This window comes from Lathyrus oleraceus, chromosome 6 (assembly GCF_024323335.1).
Source record: "Lathyrus oleraceus cultivar Zhongwan6 chromosome 6, CAAS_Psat_ZW6_1.0, whole genome shotgun sequence".
Taxonomy (NCBI): Eukaryota; Viridiplantae; Streptophyta; class Magnoliopsida; order Fabales; family Fabaceae; genus Lathyrus; species Lathyrus oleraceus.
Window position 1 is genome coordinate 189,442,202 of NC_066584.1, and position 12,732 is coordinate 189,454,933.

Consider the following 12,732-nt stretch of genomic DNA (forward strand, 5'->3'; position numbering starts at 1 on the left):
CAAGACTTCAGGATCGAGGAGAAGGTCTAACCATGCTTTCCGACAAGTCCAATTGTTGATTCTATTCCCCATCAAAAACCAACTATTTCCCAGAAGAGGTTGGCATCACCAGACAGACTGGTCATCTCTTCCGTCCCCAGCTAAGCTCTGCCGAATGTTTCTACCATCAGACAGAAATCAAATACCCCCCAGCTAAGAAAGGGTCATCAATACAAATATCTCCAACCAGAATGTTGGGATTTATTTTCCCTTGGAAAAAACTCCTCATGCATAATTCATTCATTACATCATCTCACAGCATACGCACGCATACATTGTTCGCATTTAGTTCGCATAAGCATAAAACATCTCATGCATCATGACATGGCATGAGGCTAACTTTGTTTTTCAGGTTAATTATCCTCCTGATACAGTCAAAACAAAGGTCCATTCAGACGGACATCTTTATCAATTACATTCAGGATTCAACTACATCTCTCAAATACAATCCATATGGACATTCATTCCGACAAGCACTCTGATGGTGGCATCTTTAAGCCCATCCCAGATATTCATTGCAAATACAACATATACAAATACTATCAGATATAGCCTAGCGTACGGTTCATTCTGATTCAGCTCAACATATGACTCCTTCAACTCAGATACGATCTAACGTACGATCCATTCTGACCTTCAACTACTCCAATACGGTCTAATGTACGACCCAGTTGGACCTTCAAGTCCTCAGATGCTACCCAGCGTACGGTACATTCCGGGGTGTAGTCTAGCGTACGACTACTTTCTTCTTCAGATACAACCTAACGGACAGCTCATCCTGCTGCTCAGAAACGGTCTAGCGTACGACCCATTTGGATGTTCATCCCCTCATATGCTACCTAGCGTACGGTACATTCTGAAGTGTAGTCTAGCGTATGACTACCCCTTTCGTCATCAGAAACAGCCTAACGGACGACTTATTCTGCAACTCAGATACGATCTAGTGTATGATCCATTCTGATCTTTCATCCCCAGTGAAGTCACCCGCCTAATGGACGACTCAGTCTGCTACTCAGATACGATCTAGCGTATGATCCGCTCTGATCCTTACCTCTCCAGATACAGCCTAACGGACGGCTCATTCCGCAATTCAGATACGATCTAGCGTATGATCCATTCTGATCCTTTAACCCCAGCAGCGCATGACCCATTCTGATCCTTATCTCATCAGGTCCAGCTCACCCCAGTGGATGACTCATTGCACGGTCTAACGTACGACTCAGTATGACACCCATGCCTTCAAATATGGTCTAATGTACGACGCACTCTGAAGCTCTTATCATCAAACTTCCTGGGTGGCATCTTTAAGCCCATCTCCATCAAGACTAACTTTTAATTAACAAGTGCAAATTTTTGGGGCATTCTAAGTGTTCAATAATCTTCCACCTCCAGACCACGAATGGCGTACATACCATTCTAACTCTCTCGGTTTAAGAATATTGAACAAGGGGCAGCTGTCATACCCCAAAATTTGCCCGTTAATTTTGCAAGACATTTTTTTAAGGCACTCCAACTCATTACTCAAGGCATTGACCTTAAAGGAACAAAGACCCAGCTCACAGATGGCCAAATCCAGAAAATGGCCCAAACTGGCATGCTCGCTAGGCGAGCAGCTCCTTCGCCTAGCGAACCCTTCGCTATGCCACTCGCCTAGCGAAATTTGTGAATACCAGAAAATTCTGGGCTTCATTCTGAGCCCATTAGGTCACGAAAAAGCATTATAAATACCAACACTTCAGTCAGAAAAGGGGACGAAAAGGAGAACGAAAACGGGAGATAGAGAGAAGGCACAGCAAACCCTGGAGGCTAACCCAGAGAATTCAGAGCAACCCTAAAGGAAACCCTGAAGGAAACTCATTTGCACCAAGGTTATCTCCGCCCAACTCAATCCGGCGCCAACCCTAAGAGTGACTTGCCAATTCAAGGTTGCAATTCAATTGCAAACAGGTTTGCATTACTATTACCGCTTTATGTTCTTAATTTGCATGTGGCATTATGATTGAATTTATAAAAATATCTTAAGTTTTGCATGTGAATTTAAGTATGTATGAATGTCTTGAATGTTTAACCATGTAATCTCTGAAATGGATGCCATAGGGTTTGGATCTTGCTGAAATTGTACTGTTATCAAAACCAGAACCCGCAGCCGCTCGCTAGCACATCGCTAAGCGAGCATGTAGCGAGTATTCGCTAAGCCTTCGCTAGGCGAGGCAGGAGCGAACGTGACAGCCGCTGACTTTTCGGTTCTGATTTTTGCTCATCTGACATGTTTTATCATAGCCATGCATTGTTTACCTGACCCTATTACTGTTGTGATTTCTTTTGTGGTGTAATTCTCGATTGCACCCTGATTTGGTATTCTGACCTGTTTGCTGAATTTTGTAAGGGTTCACATACTCCCGGAAAAGGTAGCTTGCTAGGTATTCCACTTTATTTGTGGGATACCCTTGTGAAGATTCATCCTAATTACCTAATTAATTTTAACGTGGACCTAATTACCTAATTGATTACAACTACCTAATTGATTGTAAAACATTGCCTTTGAATATGTGATCTTGGACCTCTCTTTGTTGCCTTACGATATTACGGTATTACGGTCATGTCCCGCGAATGTGGGGATACACTTAGCAAAGACCCTTCGATTAAATCATCATGTCCCTATAAAATAAATCATAGCCCCTCGGATGTTGCCTACGAATATATGATTTTGTCCCTCGATGACCCTTCGATGTAGCCTACGGTTAAATGATGATTGTCCCTTCGAATGCTAAGGTATCCTTACAACAGTTGCCTTCAATGACCGATCGATGACCCTACGATGACCCTTTTACATCCAAAGGATAAAACTACTTACTTCTCAATAGTAAGGATAGTTTTACCCTCATAAGGATAGGAAATGCCCATAAAGACCTTGGGTAGGTATAACTCTTAATTGCTGAATCACAACTCAAAATACTTTTCACACCTCACACTTTGCAAAACATCTACTAGAAAATCACCACTTGGTATACATTCGTACTAGAATCATTGCCAAGTTATATTTTTCTAAATAGTTTTCTAAACAGCTTTCAAAATTAAACGAGATAAACACTTTATATACATTCGTACAAGAATCATTACAAAGTTAAACTCTCTTTTCCAAAACATTTTCTAAGCAATTCACAAACACTTTTTTTCAGACAAACATAAGTGATCCAACAATTAAGAGCCCATGGATAACCATGGATACAAAGGGTGCTAACACCTTCCCTTTGTATAATGTACCTCCCGAACCCAAAATCTAATTAAGGTCTTTCCTGTTCTTTTCCACCTTTCCTTATTGGATAAAAGAAAAGTCGGTGGCGACTCTTGCTATCTGCGACATTTGCTTTCCAAAGCAAAACACACAAAGTCAGTTCACCGAATGACAATATGCATGAGGGCCTTAATCCTCACCAAGCACTTTATCTATTTTCTTTCCTTTTCCTTTCATTCTTTTGTGATTAATTTTTAGATATCACACCTATTTGAGCGGAAAAAATAAAAACGGTTCCCATGGATGTTAGGGGTGCTAATACCTTCCCCTTGCATAACCGACTTCCTGACCCAACATATCTCTTTCCCCCGGGTTTTATCGATGTTTTCCCTTTCCTTAGTGAATAAATAAAGTTCGATGGCAACTCTGTTGTATATTCGAGTGTGCGATGCGTTCATGTATATTTTTGCTAGTTTCAGTTGGAGACTTTGTTGGGGAAGCTTCGTTGCTTGGAGTACTTCCTAGTCGCTAAAAGGAGTCGAGCCTAGTTTTGGTTTTTCTTCAATAGTTTTAGATGTTTATCTTTGCGCTTTACTCGCTTTATCATTATATTCATTTGCTGTTTATTATGGATATTATCTGTTAGACTCTCTGTTGGATTGGGTTATTGATACATGAGAGAGAATCTTTACACCCGAGCTTGAGTACATGCACATGATGGCAATGTGACTAGAGTCGTGTTTGACCTCCATGGAGTTATTCCACGATTATGGTTGACACGAGATGTCACACCTAGAGTAGATCCTTTTAAGAGCATCATTCTCCAACGATTCATTTGTCCAAGACATTGGTATCTCAAAATGGGTCGTTGACTCTATGGACCTTTTTAGAATTACCCTTTAAAGACTAGAACCTACCTGCGAGGGAAATATGGGTTTTTTCTGCAGGAAACCATAGACTCTATATACCTCTATTCTCATGGACGTCGGACCTTTGATCCTGCATCAGGTAGTATACACGGATTATCCAGACTATTGGTGTTGTTAACCCATGTTATTGCATTGTTGTATATATGTCAGAACTCGGAACTTGGGTTGCTATACCATCAATGCTTTGAATATATGGATGTTGCATAATTATTTGCATTCCATCCCTAACATATGTATTCATTCATTTGCATTTCATGCATGTTAACCAGAAAATTAACCCTATCCATTCTTCCGTCAGAAAGACAACGATTCGTCGACACCAGTCATCCAAGGATCATGGAAGAGACTAAGAGCATTGACAAAGCCGGTATGGTTTTGGGGTTGTTCTTGGATAGCATGACAATGGACTTTCCAAATCAGGTTGTGATTGATGAGCAAGCTGAAGACAGTTTGAAGAAAGATAACAAACATAAGGTGGTTGCAAGCATCCTGCCACTTCTTCCTCAAGAAAAATGTTTACTTCCACTTCAGAGGCCTGCTCAAAGCAACCAGAAACTAAAGCAGAAGCAAATCAGTCAGAAGAACAAGGATCAAGAAGGGAGACGTCCTTGCAATGATCTAATTCCTATGAGTTACACACAACTGCTACCTATACTGGTTAATGTTGGGGCAATTGTGGCTAAACAAATTGAGCCTACTAGATTTCCCTACGGTCGTAAGCATGACCCTCATGCCATATATGGATATCATGCTGGACATGTAGGGAGTTCTATAGAGAATTGTTACCCTTTCAAGGCCAAAGTTAAAGAACTCATTAATCGAAAGTTGATGTGTATCACGCATGTCACTACTGAAACGCCTATTGAGAAGAGGTTCGAATACAAGGGTTCTCCAATTCATGTGCGAGTTCATCCACCTGTGGTCCATCCTGTTATGCAGTATCCGAATCAAGGATACCATCCTAGAATGTTGTTGGCCTATCTTGGGTCATCATCTTCTACTATTGTTGAACCTCAGTACTCATGTAATGGGGCACCCTACGACCCATTTGGGATTCATTATGGTCAAACTTCTTATCAGATAGTCAATCCTGGCTTGGTGCATTCTACTCAAATATTCCAACCAATGGTTATTCCTCAGATTCACTCTCAGTCTCAGATATCTTTGATGCGTATGCCATACTACTCATTTCCACATGGTGTTACGTCCCAGTATCAGCATCCACCTCCGGATCAAATTTTGAAAAATCAACAAACTATGCCATGTAACCATTAGGGACAGAGGCAGACCAATTGTCTTAACAAGAAGCATCTGCAATGTGATTAGATCCCTATGGCATATGCTCAGTTGTTGCCTTATCTCGTCCAGCAAGGACTTACTATGCTGAAGGGAGTACCAACCGATGTTTATCCAAACAGCCCGAAGTATAATCCTAATGTTTCTTGTTCTTTCCATGTCGGATACGTAAGACATGCTACCGGGGATTGTGGTTTATTCAAAACCAGGGTACAAGAACTTATCGATCAGAAGATCTTGTCCTTATCTGGTGAAGGACCCAATGCCAAGGCTCTAAAGGGAGAGTGCAGTCATCAATGAAGAATGCTCAAGAACTGAGGTTGTGTCTACAGAAGAATAATGAGGCCAATTAGGCCAGCGATCATGTTGTTTTTCAATATTTTCATTTGTAACTCTTTTTTTATATGTCAATGTATTGTTTAACTGTGAACTTGCTTGTTTTTGAATATTAATCATAATGAAATAAACGTGCATGTTTGTCTTAAATCCATTCGTGTTCACTCATATTTTATTTTTGTCCGTATCAAACTGTTTATCAAATAAAATCAAAAGAGAATGATGCAATTAGAATACGTAAGATCGTTGCCTGTATGCTTTTGAATAAGATTGTGCTGATGATGTAAGGCATTGTTCAAATCCCTAAACACCAGAGATATAAGGAAGATAATCCCTAGTCAACCCCTTTGGGCCTTGAAGTAGAAATTTCTTTCTTTATACACATACCATCCTCATGTTTAACCAGGGGCAGGGTAGTCTTCAGTTAGTTCGAACTTGCATTCAAACTTCAGAAGGAGAATATCCCATCAAGTGATTAATCATATCATATCCCCCTCAAGAGGATGGAATCACAAATCCAAAATGATTATCCCTTACCTATAAATGGAGTGAGATAGTCACAACCTTGCAACAAATCGAGAAAGCAGTGTCACAGGATTTTCTCTAAAAGAAAAGATGAAATAAAATGAAGAAAAAAATCAAAAGCAAATGAAAAGTCCGCTAAGTCAAGAACTTGAAAACAAGACTGACTTAGGAAAAAGTTAGGGCATCCCTGTGTACTGCAATCCAAAAGGATCAGTCCAGGAAAATATAAGGGAAAGCAAAATAAAAGAGACAAGAGGATCAATATCAAAATCCTCAGCAAAAGTAAATCCATGTGACTGCAAACAAAAGCAAAAGATGGGTGGCTATTGCTCCAAATTCTCATGGGTTCCATAACCATTATTGCTGATATTCAAAACCTTGCTGAAAGGTGAACACTTGTTTCAAGCTAACTGAATGTAGGACTGGAGAACATCACGAAGAACAAGTGGGTTAGAATAGGTTTTGAGCCTTATATCCTTTCTTTCTAAAACCGTGAACCAGACCATGTTACAACCCTCGAAAGACCTAATTGAGGCATGGTTTATTTTGAAAGCATACTATGGTAAGATCACGTTAAGCTTACTCCTAAAGATTTGCTTGTCATTTGTATTAATAGTGGTATGGCATTCTAATCAGTGATTCGTTCACTAGATGTCCTAATCTTAGTGAACACACTTGAGTGTCAAAACTTGCATGAGCATGACATTACAATTATCATTTTCAAAATGAGTATTTTACATGCGAACATTCGTTTGACATCAAGGAAGCTTACATATTGGGAAGGTCTAACAAATTCCCGATATCCCATAACTCATATCTCTTTAGGGGTCAGTCAATCTGGGGCAACCATGTCAAGATTCTACAAATCTCTCTGAATCAGTCGGATATGGGAAATATTACTTTAAGGCTCATATTGGGGAAGGCCACCTCAAGAGCATGAGAAGTTGTCACTCCTAAGATGGTTAATCAAGAAATGCAGTTTCGAGACACCGGGGTAAGCCAGGTTGAAATATTCAGATGATGAGACTACTCTGCAACTTGTAACTGGGGAAGTTGGTGCAAATATTCAGTATGTTGGGGCAGAGGCAGGCTACACAAGTACGAACTCTCTCCATGTTTCAGATCAAATTCAGAGGTGTTACAACAACTATTAAGGTATCGTAGAATCATGTCTGTATGACCATTATCCTAGCCCAAAATTCTCGCCGCCCTCTATGTGAGCATTCGGCTTAACCATGGCATAAATCATTATCATGCACCCGTAAGGTCGTGTCACTCATGCATATCATTCATAAAGCATAACATGAAACCGCAAACCAGAAAAGCCAAAAATCCAATTTTATTGATTAACCCAAAGCCCAACCTTTGCTTGGCAAACCACAAAATCCTTATTACAACGAGATTTTTTTTGGATACGTTAGTATTTAATCCTCTTCTACCTTGAATACCTGAAAAGCTTCCGCAATTCTTGTATTCAGGTTCAAGAAGATTAAATAGGGGCAACTGTTGTACCCCAAAATTTGCCCTCCATTTTTGCTTCTCACGTAACTTATAACTTGAGACCCACTCATGACTCTTTCATGTGCATCATTCATGCATATTCACCACATGCTAACAAATGTCATAGATTCAAGGTTGTGGTTAATGAAAATCAGGGTTGTAGCCTAAAGATGGTGGTATTGCTCATCATGGGGAGAAACCCCAATTTCTTGATTCTTTGAGACCTTGATTCTTGAAGATTACACCATGGTATTCATCTAGGTAGCCCAACCCTAAATTTTTGACTTTGCTCCTATGGGATCTTGTGTTTGACATTCTCTACTTATTTGATTTGACTTCTAAACCCTAGTTGAGGAACCCATGTGTTGGGAGCTTGTCCGTGGAGTCTCATGCATGGTGTGAGGACCTTGTTTAGATGGTATGCACCATAAAACCCTAATCAAGGAGACTCGGTCCTTGTGCCTCTTATTGGTTTGCCTTTTCATCTAGAGATTGTTTGAAACCCTAATTCATCAGGGAGAGGTGTTTGGCTATCACATCATGCATCATCCATCATCGATCCACGTGGTTATGGGAGTTATCCAGTTAATCTACGTGTCTACATGGTTGAGATTTAATCTGATTCAAGGATTTGTTCAAGCATCCACATATGTATATTCTACTTGGCCATTTCTAATCCATCAAGTTTAAGCCTATGGTGCTTTCGAGTTCATAGGTCTTTGGTCAGTGATTCATGAGCCATGGCTGCATTATTTTGGTCTGTTGTTTGTCATTGATCATTTGTGATTAAAAAGGGCATGTGTTCTTGGTTCATCCATGTACCTTGGTCCATTTGGTCCATGTGTTATTACGCACTGAGAATCCATTTTGTTCAAGTATCATTAAGATAACGACTCATTCATTTCAAGTCACGACTCAAAGAAAAAGGGCGGAAACATTTTTCGACATGAAAGTAAGATTTGGTTCATAAGAGATATTTTCATTCAAATTTTTCAAACCCACCATACAAATGTCATTTACACAAAAATACACAATTTTGACCAAAGATCCATGTTTAGTTGAAACCGCCAAGCTGCAAAAACATCTTGAAAACGTAGGTATCAAGTCAATCCAAGCCATCCATATGGCACTCACCTTCAACAGAATTTCATTGTTCCAATTCAACAATTTTTCGCAGGAATTTCGGCAATTCCATTTCATACTTATTATGACAGTTATAATACAATTCCAACCAATTTCTCTTCGAAAACCATAACAGAATGACAAAATTCTAACCGCCCCGACTGTCGTGAAAACAAAACCGAGTTGTAAACCCCTCAACAACTCTATAATCGACCTCCTCTCCAAGAAAAAAATCAATGCAATTCTGAGTTCAATGAGCTCATAACAGGTTCCATAACCTGCACAAAATCAAGAAAAATGGAAGCATTTTACAATTATCCTCTCCATATTATCTTATACACGTCACCAAACCATGGACAGATTAACACACATAAAAAAAACCAAGTTCACAAATAGCAGGCAATTGGGAACCCCACCTAAGTCATAAACCAAAGTTCACATGGTCTTGTTATCACTAAAAGAAGTATAAGATATGAGAATTACCTTCGATTGTCGGATTTGGTTCTGGCCACACTAGTTTCAATGTTGCTGGCTTTGCACATAGAGCCATTAATCTGGAAGGGAAGATGATAGGAACCACGGGTGCCGGATAAATTGTAGCCTTTCATGCTATGCCAGATTTGAGGCAGAGCCGGATTTGGAGAAGAAAAAAGAGTTAAAAAAACCCTTGATGCATTGCTTCCAAGTGCAGTAATAGGAAGGTTAAGTTGAAGAAAGGAGTTTCGGTTTTTTAACAATGCTCACAGGGTAATTAAGAAAAAGTCCAAAGGAATTTCCAAGCGGTGGAGTACCGAAAGGAAGCTAACATCAAAGACCCTGCAAACTCATTCAAACAGAGTATACCGATTAAGGCCCCATGACAACTAAGATAGGAGAACATACAGGGGATGGTAGAACCACAATCACAATAACTGTTTTGTGCATTTGGTAACCAGAGTTATTAATAGCGGATAGCGGAGCGGAGCGGTCGGCTCAAAAACTTGGATAACGGGATAGCGGATAGCGGGATAAGTTTTGTTGACTTTTTAGAATGGACTATTTTTTAGATTAAATACATAAATAATCTATACAAATAAAAATAAATTATTTTGGATGAACATTAAAAAGAATATTAAATTAGCAACATAAATGTTTTATAAAAATTAAATTTATAAAATAAAAATATCTGATATCTGATATTATTATATTTATTATTAAATGTTATTATATTTATTAAGTTTAATATTATTTTATTTATTAGATTTTATTATCCTATTATAAACTAAAGGGTTAATATGTCTTTTTTTAACATAAGGCCCATTTCAGGCCCACTTTAATTTTGTATTCAGTAAAAAAAGCCTTTTTATTCTTAACGAGTCCATTAAATCCTAATTATTGTCTGTCTTCTTCTTTCTTCTCTGCCGCTGCCTTCTTGTTTCTTCTCCGCCGCTGCCTTTCTTCTCCTTTTCTTCTCTGCGGCATCTGCAAAACAACCAGAGAAACATATCAGGAGAAAAAAAGGCAAAAGTGGATAAACCGCACCACTCATGGTGCGGCCCGCGACCCGCGTTTGCGGCGATCTCGACCGCGTTTTCAAACGCCACTCCGCCACCCTTTTCTCACGCGGCTGGTGGCCGCTCCATCCGGACCGCTCGGGATCGCGCCTTTCGCGACCATTACTAATAACTCTGTTGGTAACTAATTGTTGAAATTTCAGTGGCATTTGAAGATGAATTTGGGTGACATTTCCAACAGATTTGAGAAGATGAAAACTCTATAAATAAACTCACGTAATTCTGCAAAGGGGGTTTTTCTTTTGGATGATGAACCTCTCTTTACACAGACTCACTTTTGCTTCACCTGTTGCAACCTTCATCCCAAAGACTCGAGTTCCATCACCACCTGTGCAAGTCAAGCTCTCCAAGACCTCACAGAACCATCGTACGTGGCGATTAGCATACATAAAAAACAACTTTAAGACAGAGTAAGGAGATAGAGCATAAAAGATTCACGAAGATTCAATACCTGTGTTAATACGGTAAGTCCTTAATCTTTAGCTTCCGTTTCAAATCTGCACGCTAATAGAAATCGAGTCTCGTCGTTCGATACACCGTACAGTTCATCTCCGATCGTTGCGAAATCGTGGAAACAGTTTCGAAGTCTAAATTTTTGCATCACGACTAGGAGCCCAATGCGAAGAGGCTTGCATCTTGATGAAAAAAGAGTTGAATTCGATTAATGAAGATGATGATGGACACGATAGAATGTGTTATCGATGCTATGTCTGTTTCCATCGGGCGCTTGGAGGGAGGCATTTCAGAGAAGTTGCCAGTGGAGAGTGACAGACGTAGATTCATGAACGCGAAGGACGTTAGAAAGATCCATTTTCACGCTCATGGCCACGCATGGAGGCTTCATCGTGATGGTTCATATCCCTTTATTAGGTTAAGGTGAACCAGATTAAACTCTTGGAATCCCGTTTTAGGCCTTAAGCCCAAACAAAGCTACCCTCACTTTAATTTCATCACTATCTACACCCCTCCATTTGTGTTCTGGATTCTGCAGCTGGATCCATCGGATTGTAGGCCCAATAACTTGTTTGGTGTGTTTTCGCCCCAAAAATAATCAGTATGATTATTGGGATTTAGGATGGGCCCTACGCCCATTTGCTTTGTGAACCCTCCATTTCGGGCTTGCACCCCTCGCTGGTGTTTGGCCCATCTTTCTCTTTTTGTTGTTTTTTACATGGCTTAGTTGTTGATTAGTTTTTCTAATTCCATTTAGTTAATGTTTAGTTTAGCTTAATTGAAGGATCAGGATTTGGTTAGAAATTAGTATTAATTAGGGATTTAATTTTTATTAAAAGTTTTCGATTAACTTTGATAAACTCTTAGAAATAACAACTTCATTTAGTTCTTAAATTTAATAGGTTTTAGAATTAAAACTAAATAGAATTGTTTAAAACTTAGAATGGATTTTAAATAGGATTTCATGATTAGGAATTTAATTCAATATCAATATTTGTGAAATGACTATTTTACCCCTAAGGGGTTTATCTTACCAATTTTTGCCATTTCACGAATGCATGCTCCCTTAGGAATTTGTACATAGAATTTTAATCGAGTTTTTGACTAATGATAACGCGAAAACGTATCGTATATTTGGCTTCATATGCATTTCTTTTTTCTTGATTAACACTTATTATTACGCAATATTTTATGTTTATTTCAGGTATTTATCGAATAAGAGATGTATAAGCAAGCAAAGTGGAAAATAGCAAAAAGGAAAGAAAAAGAGAATAAAATGGAGAAAAATAGAGAGCATGGGCCCACCACACCAAATGGACATGTGGAACCCACCACTTGGATGTGTGGCGCCCGCCACATAACCTAAAGGGAGTGGTGGCGCCTGCCACAAAGCAAGGAAGTGGTGGCGCCCATCCCTCAAAAGGCGGCGCTCGCCACGGAGACAATACTAGGGTTGTGGCAACCGCCATCAACCCGGTTTCCCCTATTTTTTATCCACCTTTTTAGCCACAACCTCCATAATTTTAGCCATGATTTCCACTTACCTTTTCAACCAATGAATGCTAGAATTAAGGGAAGTGGAAGTATATAAAGGAGGGGTCGGTTTTCTCACGGGTGTGCATTTTTTCAGTCAGATTCTTTTAGTTAGATTTTCTTAGGCAGTTTCTTACTTTGTAAAAGCAATAGACTCTCCACATCGGGGGCTATTGCAATTTATTGTTTAAGCATTTAAATTCGATTGTAA